Source organism: Zea mays, chromosome 2, assembly GCF_902167145.1.
Source record: "Zea mays cultivar B73 chromosome 2, Zm-B73-REFERENCE-NAM-5.0, whole genome shotgun sequence".
Classification (NCBI taxonomy): Eukaryota; Viridiplantae; Streptophyta; class Magnoliopsida; order Poales; family Poaceae; genus Zea; species Zea mays.
The window spans coordinates 35,213,515-35,227,186 of NC_050097.1; positions in this window are offsets into that span (position 1 = coordinate 35,213,515).

Consider the following 13,672-nt stretch of genomic DNA (forward strand, 5'->3'; position numbering starts at 1 on the left):
ACTAAGAATGATATCTTGCATGCTAAGGTTGTAGAATTAAAATCTTGCAAACCCTCTACATCTACCATTGAGCACACTTCTATTTGCACTAGATGTAGAGATGTTAACATTGATGCTATACATGATCACATGGCTTTAATTAAACAACAAAATGATCATATAGCAAAATTAGATGCTAAAATTGCCGAGCATAACTTAGAAAATGAAAAATTTAAATTTGCTAGAAGTATGCTCTATAATGGGAGAAGCCCGGGCATCAAGGATGGCATTGGCTTCCAAAGGGGAGACAATGTCAAACTTAGTGCCCCTCCTAAAAGATTGTCTAATTTTGTAAAAGGCAAGGCTCCCATGCCTCAGGATAACGAGGGTTACATTTTGTACCCTGCCGGTTATCCCGAGAGCAAGATTAGGAGAATTTACTCTAGGAAGTCTCACTCTGGCCCAAATCATGCTTTTATGTATAAGGGTGAGACATCTAGCTCTAGGCAACCAACCCGTGCTAAGTTGCCTAAGAAGAAAACTCCTAGTGCATCAAATGAACATAGTCTTTCATTTAAAACTTTTGATGCATCTTATGTTTTGACTAACAAATCCGGCAAGGTAGTTGCCAAATATGTTGGGGGCAAGCACAAGGGATCAAAGACTTGTGTTTGGGTACCCAAAGTTCTTGTGTCTAATGCCAAAGGACCCAAAACCATTTGGGTACCTAAAGCCAAGAACTAAACTTGTGTTGTAGGTTTATGCATCCGGGGGCTCAAGTTGGATACCCGTCAGCGGATGCACAAACCACATGACTGGGGAGAAGAAGATGTTCTCCTCCTACGAGAAAAACCAAGATCCCCAACGAGCGATCACATTCGGGGATGGAAATCAAGGTTTGGTCAAAGGTCTTGGTAAAATAGCTATATCTCCTGACCATTCTATTTCCAATGTTTTTCTTGTAGATTCATTAGACTACAATTTGCTTTCTGTATCTCAATTATGCAAAATGGGCTACAACTGTCTATTCACTGATATAGGTGTCACTGTATTTAGAAGAAGTGATGATTCAATAGCATTTAAGGGTGTGTTAGAAGGTCAGCTATACTTAGTAGATTTTGATAGAGCTGAAATCGACACATGCTTAATTGCTAAGACTAACATGGGTTGGCTCTGGCACCGCCGACTAGCCCATGTTGGGATGAAGAATCTTCACAAGCTTCTAAAGGGAGAACACATTTTAGGATTAACAAATGTTCATTTTGAGAAAGACAGGATTTGTAGCGCATGCCAAGCAGGAAAGCAAGTTGGAGCCCATCATCCACACAAGAGCATCATGACAACCGACAGGCCGCTTGAGCTACTCCACATGGATCTATTCGGCCCGATTGCTTACATAAGCATCGGCGGGAGTAAGTATTGTCTTGTAATAGTGGATGATTATTCTCGCTTCACTTGGGTATTCTTTTTACAGGAAAAATCTCAAACCCAAGAGACCTTAAAGGGATTCTTGAGACGGGCTCAAAATGAGTTCGGCTTAAGGATCAAGAAAATTAGAAGCGACAACGGGACAGAGTTCAAGAACTCTCAAATCGAAGGCTTTCTTGAGGAAGAGGGCATCAAGCATGAGTTCTCTTCTCCCTACACCCCACAACAAAATGGTGTAGTGGAGAGGAAGAATCGAACTCTATTGGATATGGCAAGAACCATGCTTGATGAGTACAAGACATCGGATCGGTTTTGGGCCGAGGCGGTCAACACCGCTTGCTACGCCATCAACCGGTTGTATCTACACCAAATCCTCAAGAAGACATCATATGAACTCCTAACCAGTAAAAAGCCCAACATTTCATATTTTAGAGTCTTTGGTAGCAAATGCTTTATTCTTGTCAAAAGAGGTAGAAAATCTAAATTTGCTCCTAAAACTGTAGAAGGCTTTTTACTTGGTTATGACTCAAACACAATGGCATATAGGGTCTTTAACAAGTCCACTGGACTAGTTGAAGTCTCATGTGACGTTGTGTTTGATGAAACTAACGGCTCTCAAGTAGAGCAAGTTGATCTTGATGAGATAGGTGATGAAGAGGCTCCGTGCATAGCGCTAAGGAACATGTCCATTGGGGATGTGTGTCCTAAGGAATTCGAAGAGCCTCCAAGAACACAAGATCAACCATCCTCCTCCACGCAAGCATCTCCACCGACTCAAAATGAGGATGAAGCTCAAGTTGATGAAGTAGAAGATCAAGCAAATGAGCCACCTCAAGATGACGGTAATGATCAAGGGGGAGATGCAATTGAGGAAGACAAGGAGGATGAAGAACAAAGGCCGCCACATCCAAGAGTCCACCAAGCAATCCAACGAGATCACCCCGTCGACACCATCCTCGGCGACATTTATAAGGGGGTAACTACTAGATCTCGTGTTGCACATTTTTGTGAGCATTACTCTTTTGTTTCCTCTATTGAGCCACACAGAGTAGAGGAAGCACTCCAAGATTCGGATTGGGTGGTGGTGATGCAAGAGGAGCTCAACAACTTCACTAGGAATAAGGTATGGTATTTAGTTCCACGTCCTAACCAAAATGTTGTAGGAACTAAATGGGTCTTCCGCAACAAGCAAGATGAGCATGGTGTGGTGACAAGGAACAAAGCTCGACTTGTGGCCAAGGGATACTCCCAAGTCGAAGGTTTGGATTTCGGTGAAACCTATGCACCCGTAGCTAGGCTTGAGTCAATTTGCATATTATTGGCCTATGCTACTTACCATGGCTTTAAGCTTTATCAAATGGACGTGAAAAGTGCCTTCCTCAATGGACCAATCAAGAAAGAGGTCTATGTTGAGCAACCTCCCGGCTTTGAAGACAGTGAGTATCCTAACCATGTCTATAAGCTCTCTAAGGCGCTTTATGGGCTCAAGCAAGCCCCAAGAGCATGGTATGAATGCCTTAGAGATTTTCTTATTGCAAATGGATTCAAAGTTGGAAAGGCCGATCCTACACTCTTTACTAAAACTCTTGAAAATGACTTGTTTGTATGCCAAATATATGTTGATGATATTATTTTTGGGTCTACTAACGAGTCTACATGTGAAGAGTTTAGTAGGATCATGACACAAAAGTTCGAGATGTCTATGATGGGGGAGTTGAAGTATTTCTTGGGATTTCAAGTAAAGCAACTCCAAGAGGGCACCTTCATTAGCCAAACGAAGTACACTCAAGACATTCTAAACAAGTTTGGGATGAAGGATGCCAAGCCCATCAAGACACCCATGGGAACCAATGGACATCTCGACCTCGACACGGGAGGTAAGTCCGTGGATCAAAAGGTATACCGGTCGATGATAGGATCTTTACTCTATTATGTGCATCTCGACCGGATATTATGCTTTTCGTATGCATGTGTGCAAGATTCCAAGCCGACCCTAAGGAAGCTCACCTTACGGCCGTGAAACGAATCTTGAGATATTTGGCTTATACTCCTAAGTTTGGGCTTTGGTATCCTAGGGGATCCACATTTGATTTAATTGGTTATTCGGATGCGGATTGGGCGGGGTGTAAAATCAATAGGAAGAGCACATCGGGGACTTGCCAGTTCTTGGGAAGATCCTTGGTGTCTTGGGCTTCAAAGAAGCAAAATTCGGTCGCTCTTTCCACCGCCGAAGCAGAGTACATTGCCGCAGGCCATTGTTGCGCGCAATTGCTTTGGATGAGGCAAACCCTGCGGGACTACGGCTACAAATTAACCAAAGTCCCTTTGCTATGTGATAATGAGAGTGCAATCAAGATGGCGGATAATCCCGTCGAGCATAGCCGCACTAAACACATAGCCATTCGGTATCATTTTCTTAGGGATCACCAACAAAAGGGAGATATCGAGATTTCTTACATTAACACTAAAGATCAATTAGCCGATATCTTTACCAAGCCTCTTGATGAACAATCTTTTAACAAACTTAGGCATGAGCTCAATATTCTTGATTCGCGCAACTTCTTTTGTTGATTTGCACACATAGCTCATTTATATACCTTTGATCATATCTCTTTCATATGCGATGACTAATGTGTTTTCAAGTCTATTTCAAACCAAGTCATAGGTGTATTGAAAGGAAATTGGAGTCTTCGGCGAAGACAAAGGCTTCCACTCCATAACTCACCCTTCGCCGTCGCTCCAAGCCCCTCTCCATCTTTGGGGGAGAGAGCAAAAGGACTTCGTCTTTGGTATAATCTTAACTCATTTATTTATGACCAAAGGGGAAGAAAGTACTTCAAGGGCTCTAATGATTCCGTTTTTGGCGATTCATGCCAAAGGGGGAGAAAGTATGAGCCCAAAGCAAAAGGACCGCACCACCACCAATTTCCAAAACTTCGTGTTTCCAAGAATATTATCAATTGGTATCCTATTGTGTTCAAAAGGGGGAGAAAATAGTATTTTAAAAATGATATATCAAAACCCTCTTGAACACTAAGAGGAGGATCTCATTTAGGGGGAGTTTTGTTTAGTCAAAGGAAAAGCATTTGAAACAGGGGAGAAAATTTTAAATCTTGAAAATGCTTCTCAAAATATTATTCATTTTCCTTTGACTATTTGCAAAAAAAAAACTTTTGAAAAGGATTTAGAAAAGAGTTTGCAAAAACAAAACATGTGGTGCAAGCGTGGTCCAAAATGTTAAATAAGAAAGAAACGATCCATGCATATCTTGTAAGTATTTATATTGGCTCAATTCCAAGCAACCTTTGCACTTACATTATGCAAACTAGTTCAATTATGCACTTCTATATTTGCTTTGGTTTGTGTTGGCATCAATCACCAAAAAGGGGGAGATTGAAAGGGAATTAGGCTTACACCTAGTCCCTAATTAATTTTGGTGGTTGAATTTCCCAACACAAATAATTGGACTAACTAGTTTGCCCAAGTGTATAGATTGTACAGGTGTAAAAGGTTCACACTCAGCCAATAAAAAGATCAAGTTTTGGATTCAACAAAGGAGCAAAGAGGCAACCGAAGGCACCTCTGGTCTAGGGGCACCGGACTGTCCGGTGCACCAGAGGACTCCAACTTGAACTCGCCATCTTCGGGAAAATCCAGAGCCGGCGCGCTATAATTCACCGGACTGTCCGGTGTACACCGGACAGTGTCCGGTGCTCCAACGGGACGCGGCTCTGGAACTCGCCAGCCTCGGGATTTTACGAAGGCTGCTCCGCTATAATTCACCGGACATGTCCGGTGTGCACCGGACTGTCCGGTGCATCCTCGGAGCAACGGCTACTTCGGCGCCAACGGCTACCTGCGATGCATTTAATGCGCGCGCAGCGCGCGCAGAAGTCAGGCGCGCCCATACTGGCGCACCGGACAATGAACAGGTGATGTCCGGTGTGCACCGGACATCCAGGCGGGCCTAGAAGTCAGAATCTCCAACGGTCAGAATCCAACGGCATTGGTGACGTGGCTGGGGCACCGGACATGTCCGGTGTGCACCGGACTGTCCGGTGCGCCATCGAACAGACAGCCTCCACCAACGGTCAAGTTTGGTGGTTGGGGCTATAAATACCCCAACCACCCCCACATTCATGGCATCCAAGTTTTCCACTTCTCAACCACTTACAAGAGCTAGGCATTCAATTCTAGACACACCAAAGAGATCAAATCCTCTCCAATTCCACACAAGGCTTTAGTGATTAGCGAGAGAGATTTGCTGTGTTCTTTTGAGCTCTTGCGCTTGGATTGCTTCTTTTCTTTCTCACTTGTTCTTGTGATCAAAACTCCATTGTAATCAAGGCAAGAGGCACCAATTGTGTGGTGGCCCTTGCGGGGAAGTTTTGTTCCCGGCTTTGATTTGAGAAGAGAAGCTCACTCGGTCCGAGGGACCGTTTGAGAGAGGGAAGGGTTGAAAGAGACCCGGCCTTTGTGGCCTCCTCAACGGGGAGTAGGTTTGCGAGAACCGAACCTCGGTAAAACAAATCCGTGTGTCACACTCTTCATTTGCTTGCGATTTGTTTTGCGCCCTCTATCGCGAACTCGTTTATATTTCTAACGCTAACCCGGCTTGTAGTTGTGTTTATATTTGTAAATTTCAGTTTCGCCCTATTCACCCCCCTCTAGGCGACTATCAGGAAGGGGTATGGACGTACGACCGAGCTATGAAGACAAACTTCAAAATGCATGTTTGGTACCAGTACTCCATGCATGACTTTCCGGTGTATGGGCTATTTTGCGCCTGGTGTGTTCACGGTAAGTTCCCATGCCCACTTTGCAAGGAAGCTCTTAGGTTCATTTGGTTGAAGAAGGGTGGCAAATATTCGTCATTCGATAAACATCGACAATTTCTCCCTCCTGACCATGCATTCCGACTAGACATCAAGAACTTTACGAAAGGTGTCGTGGTGACAGACCACCCACCTGCAATGATGACTGGTGACGAAGTTCGCGAACAGATAGATGGTCTCGTGGCCAACCTAGAAGGTGGTTTTGTGGGATATGGTGAGCAACATATGTGGACACATAAGTCGGGCTTGACTCGGCTCCCCTATTATGACGACCTGCTCCTTCCACACAACATTGACGTGATGCACACTGAAAAGAATGTCGCCGAGGCACTTTGGGCAACAATTATGGAGATTCCTGATAAGTCAAAGGATAACGTAAAGGCAAGAGTGGATCTGGCAGAGTTATGTGATAGACCAAACCAAGAGATGAAGCCGCCTAGTGGTGGTAAGACATGGAGAAGGCCTAAGGCCGATTTCGTCCTGAGCAGGGCCCAGAGGAAGGAAGTACTACAGTGGATCAAGATGTTAATGTTCCGTGATGGGTATGCAGCTAACCTTAGTAGGGGGGGTGAACTTATCTACTCTGCGAGTCTTAGGGATGAAGAGTCATGACTTCCACATATGGATTGAACGAATTCTTCCGGCGATGGTTCGAGGCTATGTCCCTGAGCATGTCTGGCTAGCGCTTGCAGAGTTGAGCTATTTCTTCCACCAGCTTTGTGCAAAAGAGTTAGCTCGGACCATGATTGCAGACTTGGAAAGGATGGCACCCGTGTTACTGTGTAAGCTGGAGAAGATCTTTCCACCCGGCTTCTTCAATCCGATGCAGCATTTGATTATTCATCTCCCGTATGAGGCACGAATGGGGGGGCCCGTGCAGGGACGTTGGTGCTATCCAATCGAGAGATGTCTAAAGACTATCCGAAAGAAATGTAGAAATAAATGCAAAATCGAGGCTTCCATTGCAGAGGCATACATACTGGAGGAGGTGTCAAACTTCACAACAACTTACTGTGGTGACAAACTGCCGAGCGTGCATAATCCACCCCCTCGTTACAATGATGGCGACAATGAATCGAACCTCAACATTTTTCGAGGGCAACTCGGAAGCGCAAGTGGTTCGACCACCAAGATCCTGAGACATGAAGAGTGGCGCCATATCATGCTATATGTATTGACCAACCTTGAAGAGGTGACGCCATACATGGAGCAATTTCTTCATGAATTCTGGCGTCGATCAAGGGACCCAACTCCACAGGAATATGATACCCTTCTTCGAAAGGGTGCGGGAAATGGATTGCCCGATTTCATTTCCTGGTTTAAACGTAAGGTACGTGCTTAGTTTGTCATTTGAAGTTGCTCTTACGTGCGAATAATATAACAATCTAGCGTGTTTGAACTTGCAGGGCCAAAGAGAGCCGTCTATGAGTGCCGAGTTGAGACAAGTAGCCAATGACTTTGCCTATAGGGTCAGAAAATTTTCTGGGTATGACGTCAATGGATACCGTTTTCGCACAACAAGCTACGACCAAAGTCGGCCCAATCGAAAAACCATGTGTTCTGGAGTCTTTACGCCCGGGCTTGACGAGGTCGAGTATTATGGAAGAATTGAAGAAATATATGAACTCAATTTTTATGGTTCCAAACCTCTTACTCCAGTGATATTCAAATGTCATTGGTTTGACCCTGAAGTTACGAGACGGACACATTCTAATCTTAGGCTAGTCGAAATTCGACAGGATTCCACCTTACCAGGAGACGATGTCTATATTGTGGCCCAACAGGCCACACAAGTGTATTATCTTCCATATGCGTGCCAAACGAAACAACATCTTAAGGGTTGGGAAGTTGTGTATAAGGTATCACCGCACGCTAAATTACCTGTTCCAAACGATGAAGATTATAACTTAGACCCGGACACATATGACGGAGAGTTCTTCCAAGAAGATGGGCTCGAAGGGTAATTTGAGATAGACTTAACCGAAGCGATCGGAATGGAAGTAGATATTGAAATGGTTGTTGATGACGAGGATGATGAGGTGCAAAATGAGAATGACTTAGAAATACTTGAAGGCAATGCCAATGACGAAATTGCGCCTTCAGATGATGTTGACTATGAAATGGTTGATAGTGATGATGACACTTATGATCCGGCTAACCCGGACACATATGAAGATTATTTTTAATCGATGTAATGCTATATTTCATTTATTTTGCATATGTTTCTAAATACATATTTTTTTATCTGTGCTTAATTGTTTACTCTTAATTGCAGGTTGTTGGACAAAGATGGTGGGCGGTGGGACGAGGACGAGGAGGGGGAGGGGGAGGAGGAGCACCCGTAGGAAGGAGGAGGAGGCGCAACAGGACGACGCCGTACAACAGCAGGTGGAGCAGCAAGCCACTGTCGATGCGGCACAGCAGGACGACGACGACGACGACGCCGCTCAACAGGACGTCTCAGGTTCTGGCTCCTCAGGTTCGAGGAGTATCTACCTGCGAGGTCCCGCGAGTCTCCCTAAGCGACCCATACTTCGTGACAGACGTCCGCTGATACGACCCGATGGAGAGAGGTAGGTAACTTTAGATGTTGTTGCTGCTTTTTCATATTATATGTTCAAATTAATAATAGAAACTAATACTTCATCTTAATCACTTGGACAGGTCTTCGATGGTTTTGGAGACTGCAGGGGGTCACGGCCGCAACCCCAATGGCATCCTCGGCCTTCTATGCAGGGAACACTTCCCTGGACTTGTCGAGTACGCCGGAGTGACGAGCCCAGCATACACCTTCGACCACTACACCGTCGCCCCCGATGCAGTAGATCGGGACGGCAGACAATTCAACAACAAGGCGGAGCGGGTGAAGCAAGAGCTGTGGGTAAGTCTTCCTCGCACTATATTGTTTAATAAGTCGCATTTGTTGCATGTTCTTGAAATAATGTATGGATACATCGTCTTTGTATGTAGGATTTCTTCAGATGCGATGCTGGATACGAGGCCAGGGCGGATGTGGTGTCTACTACGTGTTGTAAGAAGCTCGTCGTGGACATGCACTACGAGGTGCGTATCTAGGCCATCATCACTTACTGAAAGTCGCCTAGAGGGGGGGTGAATAGGGCGAAACTGAAATTTACAAATATAAACACAACTACAAGCCGGGGTTAGCGTTAGTAGTAAAGAAACGAGTCCGCGAGAGAGGGCGCAAAAACAAATCCCAAGCGAGTAAGCAAGTGAGACACGGAGATTTGTTTTACCGAGGTTCGGTTCTTGCAAACCTACTCCCCGTTGAGGAGGCCACAAAGGCCGGGTCTCTTTCAACCCTTCCCTCTCTCAAACGGTCCCTCGGACCGAGTGAGCTTCTCTTCTCAAATCAAAGCCGGGAACAAAACTTCCCCGCAAGGGCCACCACACAATTGGTGCCTCTTGCCTTGATTACAATGGAACTTTGATCACAAGAACAAATGAGAAAGAAAAGAAGCAATCCAAGCGCAAGAGCTCGAAAGAACACAAGCAAATCACTCTCTCTAGTCACTATGGCGTTGTGTGGAATTTGGAGAGGATTTGATCTATTTGGTGTGCCTAGAATTGAATGCTAGAGCTCTTGTAGTAGTTGGAAGTGGAAAACTTGGATACAATGAATGGTGGGGTAGTTGGGGTATTTATAGCCCCAACCACCAACTTGACCGTTGGTGGAGGCTGTCTGCGCGATGGCGCACCGGACAGTCCGGTGCCCCCTGCCACGTCATCACTGCCGTTGGATTCTGACCGTTGGAGCTTCTGACTTGTGGGCCCGCCTGGGTGTCCGGTGCACACCGGACAGGTACTGTTCCTTGTCCGGTGTGCCGGAATGGGCGCGCCTGACATCTGCGCGCGCACAGCGCGCAATTAATGCGCTGCAGGTAGCCATTGGCGCCTGAAGTAGCCGTTGCTCCGCAGATGCACCGGACAGTCCGGTGCACACCGGACAGTCCGGTGAATTATAGCGGAGCGGCCGGAGTGAAAACCCGAGGCTGGCGAGTTCCTGAGGCCGCCCTTCCTTGGAGCACCGGACAGTCCGGTGCACACCGGACATGCCGGTGAATTATAGCGGAGTGGCCTCTGGAAATTCCCGAAGGTGGCGAGTTGGAGCTGGAGTCCTCTGGTGCACCGGACACTGTCAGGTGTACACCGGACACTGTCCGGTGTACACCGGACAGTCCGGTGCTCTCAGACCAGAGGGCCTTCGGTTCCCACTATGCTCCTTTGTTGAATCCAAAACTTGGTCTTTTTATTGGCTAAGTGTGAACCTTTTACACCTGTGTAATCTATAAACTTGGGCAAACTTAGTTAGTCCAATTGTTTGTGTTGGGCAATTCAACCACCAAAATTAATTAGGAACTAGGTGTAAGCCTAATTCCCTTTCATCTCCCCCTTTTTGGTGATTGATGCCAACACAAACCAAAGCAAATATAGAAGTGCATAATTGAACTAGTTTGCATAATGTAAGTGTAAAGGTTGCTTGGAATTGAGCCAATATAAATACTTACTAGATATGCAAGGATTGTTTCTTTCTTATTTAGTATTTTGGACCACGCTTGCACCACATGTTTTGTTTTTGCAAACTCTTTTGTAAATCCTTTTCAAAGTTCTTTTGCAAATAGTCAAAGATAAATGAATAAGATTTTGCAAAGCATTTTCAAGATTTGAGATTTTCTCCCCCTGTTTCAAATGCTTCTCCTTTGACTAAACAAAACTCCCCTAAATGAGATCCTCCTCTTAGCGTTCAAGAGGGTTTTGATATATTTTTGAAATACTATTTTCTCCCCTTTTTGAACATAATAGGACACCAATTGAAAGTATTCAACATTATACCAATTGATACGAATTTTTTGAAATAGGTGGTGGTGCGGTCCTTTTGCTTTGGGCTCATTTCTTATTTCTCCCCCTTTTTGGCATGAATCGCCAAAAACGGAATCATTAGAGCCCTCGAAGTGCTATCTTCCCCTTTGGTCATAAATGAGTTAAGATTTTACCAAAGACGAAGTCCGGTCCTTTTGCCTTGAGCTCATTTCTCCCCAAAAAATAGAGAGTTGCTTGGAGTGATGGCGAAGTATGAGTTACGGAGTGGAAGCCTTTGTCTTCGCCGAAGACTCCAATTCCCTTTCAATATACCTATGACTTGGTTTGAGATAGACTTGAAAACACATTAGTCATAGCATATAAAAGAGACATGATCAAAGGTATATACAAGAGCAATGTGTGCAATTTTAACAAAAGAAGTTCCTAGAATCAAGAATATTGAGCTCATGCCTAAGTTTGTTAAAGGATTGTTCATCAAGAGGCTTGGTAAAGATATCGGCTAATTGATCTTTAGTATTAATGTAAGAAATCTCGATATCTCCCTTTTGTTGGTGATCCCTCAAAAAGTGATACCGAATGGCTATGTGCTTAGTGCGGCTATGCTCGACGGGATTGTCGGCCATTTTGATTGCACTCTCATTGTCACATAGTAAAGGGACTTTGGTTAGTTTGTAGCCGTAGTCCCGCAGGGTTTGCCTCATCCAAAGCAATTGCGTGCAACAATGGCCTGCGGCAATATACTCGGCTTCGGCGGTGGAAAGAGCGACGGAATTTTGCTTCTTTGAAGCCCAAGACACCAAGGATCTTCCCAAGAACTGGCAAGTCCCCGATGTGCTCTTCCTATTGATTTTGCACCCTGCCCAATCGGCATCCGAATAACCAATCAAATCAAATGTGGATCCCCTAGGATACCAAAGCCCAAACTTAGGAGTATAAGCCAAATATCTCAAGATTCGTTTCACGGCCGTAAGGTGAGCTTCCTTAGGGTCGGCTTGGAATCTTGCACACATGCATACGGAAAGCATAATATCCGGTCGAGATGCACATAAATAGAGTAAAGAACCTATCATCGACCGGTATACCTTTTGATCCACGGACTTACCTCCCGTGTCGAGGTCGAGATGCCCATTGGTTCCCATGGGTGTCTTGATGGGCTTGGCATCCTTCATCCCAAACTTGGTTAGAATATCTTGAGTGTACTTCGTTTGGCTGATGAAGGTGCCCTCTTGGAGTTGTTTGACTTGGAATCCTAAGAAATACTTCAACTCCCCCATCATAGACATCTCGAACTTTTGTGTCATGATCCTACTAAACTCTTCACAAGTAGATTCGTTAGTAGACCCAAATATAATATCATCAACATAAATTTGGCATACAAACAAATCATTCTCAAGTGTTTTAGTAAAGAGCGTAGGATCGGCCTTTCCGACTTTGAATCCATTTGCAATAAGAAAATCTCTAAGGCATTCATACCATGCTCTTGGGGCTTGCTTGAGCCCATAAAGCGCCTTAGAGAGCTTATAGACATGGTTAGGATACTCACGGTCTTCAAAGCCGGGAGGTTGCTCAACATAGACCTCTTCCTTGATTGGTCCATTGAGGAAGGCACTTTTCACGTCCATTTGATAAAGCTTAAAGCCATGGTAAGTAGCATAGGCCAATAGTATGCGAATTGACTCAAGCCTAGCTACGGGTGCATAGGTTTCACCGAAATCCAAACCTTCGACTTGGGAATATCCCTTGGCCACAAGTCGAGCTTTGTTCCTTGTCACCACACCATGCTCGTCTTGCTTGTTGCGGAAGACCCATTTGGTTCCTACAACATTTTGGTTAGGACGTGGAACTAAATGCCATACCTCATTCCTAGTGAAGTTGTTGAGCTCCTCTTGCATCGCCACCACCCAATCTGAATCTTTGAGTGCTTCCTCTACCCTGTGTGGCTCAATAGAGGAAACAAACGAGTAATGTTCACAAAAATGTGCAACACGAGATCGAGTAGTTACCCCCTTATGAATGTCGCCGAGGATGGTGTCGACGGGGTGATCTCGTTGGATTGCTTGGTGGACTCTTGGGTGTGGCGGCCTTTGCTCTTCATCCTCCTTGTCTTGATCATTTGCATCTCCCCCTTGATCCATGCCGTCATCTTGAGGTGGCCCATTTGATTGATCTTTTTCTTCATCATCTTGAGCCTCTTCCTCATTTTGAGTTGGAGGAGACGCTTGCATGGAGGAGGATGGTTGATCTTGTACATTTGAAGGCTCTTCGGATTCCTTAGGACACACATCCCCAATGGACATGTTCCTTAGCGCGATGCATGGAGCCTCTTCTTCACCTATCTCATCAAGATCAACTTGCTCTACTTGAGAGCCGTTAGTCTCATCAAACACGACGTCACATGAGACTTCAACTAGTCCAGTGGACTTGTTAAAGACCCTATATGCCCTTGTGTTTGAGTCATAACCAAGTAAAAAGCCTTCTACTGTCTTAGGAGCAAATTTAGATTTTCTACCTCTTTTAACAAGAATAAAGCATTTGCTACCAAAGACTCTAAAATATGAAATGTTGGGCTTTTTACCGGTTAGGAGTTC